Below are 2225 nucleotides of genomic sequence, written 5' to 3' on the forward strand. Positions count from 1 at the left end.
ACATGCGAGGGACATGGCACAGCTGGATGTGCCCGTGGGGGCATGGCACGGCTGGGGGGACATGCAAGGGACATGGCACAGCTGGATGTGCATGCAAGGGGCGTGGCACATCTGGAGGATATGCAAGGGATGTGGCACAGCTGGATGTGCCCGTGGGGGCATGGCACAGCTGGGGGGACATGCAGGTCATGGCACAGCTGGATGTGCATGCAAGGGGCGTGGCACAGCTGGATGTGCCCGTGGGGGCGTGGCACGGCTGGAGGGACATGCAAGGGACATGGCACAGCTGGATGTGCCCGTGGGGGTATGGCACAGCTGGATGTGTCCATGGGGGCATGGCACAGCTGGAGGGACATGCAGAGGTGGCAGGCGGGTGCAGCCATCCCATCACTCAGCACTGGGGGTCCCCCAGGCCGTGGCCCCTGTGCCTGCCCTGTGTGGCACCCGGGTGCCCATTCCCTGTGTGCCCATGGTGACGCCAGGATCGCTGCAGGGTAGCCATGCTGAGACCTGCCCGGTGGTATGTCCCCTCAGCTCAGCCCTACGCAGCCCTGGCACCTTCTGTTGTGCACTGGGAAAAGTTAGCGAAACCTGGCTGAATTTAACTAGGAACTCCAGGAAACCCAGCCCGCAGCACTCTGCCGTGCAGAGCCCTGGTGTGTGCCAGCCCTCGCGTGCCCACCATCCGCTTTTGCACCTCTGAGACCTGGGGACAAAACCCTGAACTCGCCTCTGAGGGACAGTGGGTCTCCTCAGAGGGGAAAAAACCCAACTCTTTGGAAAGTGCTGGTGTGATGAAGTCCCTCCGTAAAGTCCCTCTGTAAAGCCGCGAGTCACAGCACATCCCGGGGAGGGGAAGGGGCCTGGCGAGTGGCTGGGAGGGTGTTTTTCATTGAGAGAGCAATTGAAAGGGGGATTTGCGCTCTGCAGAGTATTGGGTTTCCTTCCCTGTCCCTGCTCGCCAGCTCTCCCGTCTCCTGGAGGAGACAGGATTAAATGTTTAATTTAGGGGAGTGATGTTGTGCCAAAGGAAAAGAGATCCATGTGTTTGGAAACGCTCTCAAATGCACAACAGATCGGCCCGCCTGGTTTCAATGAAAACCTCTGGCCCGTGCAGGGGCTGTTCATCCGCCCTGGGACCGAGCCTCGGCGGCGCAGCCCCTCCCGTGACAGTTGTATTTTTAAAGTGTTTTTCCATTGTAAAAGGTTTCTGTGCAAGAACGGAGTCAGAGGCCACATTCTGTGTGGTGGGAACACCCCACGCGCTGGCGAGAGAAGGAGCAGCCAGATGGGAATAGCTCCACGGACAGATTTCGGCAGCGCTGGGTGGCAGCGGGGAGGTGATCCCCGCTGGGCACCGCTGCTCTCTTGGCTTTCCCGTTGGGCTCTCGGATCGGGAAGGCAGCAGCAATCCTTCTCCCTGGCTGGGAGAGCCCCGGCGCTTCCCCAGCACCGCTGGGCCCAGCCGCAGGAGCATTTTGTGGCTCCGGGCTTTTGCAACAACAGGGATCTTCCTGGCATGGCTTTACGCCCTGTGTTAAAACCTTAATTTCATTATTTCTGGTATGAAAATAAGATCAGAGCAAGCGGGGAACATAAATAGATTTTACAAGACTTTGTAAGAAAGGGGAACTTCAGCAATGCAGATTTTGGACCCCCTTCAGCTTATTTTTGAGGCAAAATACGGACTCTGGATGGAAACAGGCTTTCAAGTCGCTGCTCCGTTCTTAATGTCGCAACGCGTCCTTTTGCTTATGGGAGAAACTGCGGCGTAAAGGGGACCACAGGCTGAGCAGAAACAGTTTTGCTCACACCAGGGGCTGGTTTTCCCCTTGCCCAGCACCTCGGAGCGAGCCATAAGCCCACGGGGAGCACCGGGGCCACATCCTGCCCATTCACACCTTCTCCCCGTCCAGCTCAGGCTGCTCCTGAGAGCAAGGAGCACCCGCAGGGAAAGTCCCACCAAGGCTCTGCCTGCGAAAAACCACCCTGCCCGCCCCAGGGGGCCCCAGGACCCGCCGCCTCCGCCTGCCGCGTCCAACCTCGGCCGCTCCTTGGGGCTCGCCCTGGAAAAAGCGGGGAAAAAAAGGGAAAAGCGAAGGAAAACGGACGGCGCCGTCCCTGGGTGGGCTCGAACCACCAACCTTTCGGTTAACAGCCGAACGCGCTAACCGATTGCGCCACAGAGACCTGTGAAAACGACTGAATATAGAGAAAAATGACGC

Source organism: Egretta garzetta, unplaced genomic scaffold, assembly GCF_000687185.1.
Source record: "Egretta garzetta isolate BGI_Z169 unplaced genomic scaffold, ASM68718v1 scaffold324, whole genome shotgun sequence".
Lineage (NCBI taxonomy): Eukaryota > Metazoa > Chordata > Aves > Pelecaniformes > Ardeidae > Egretta > Egretta garzetta.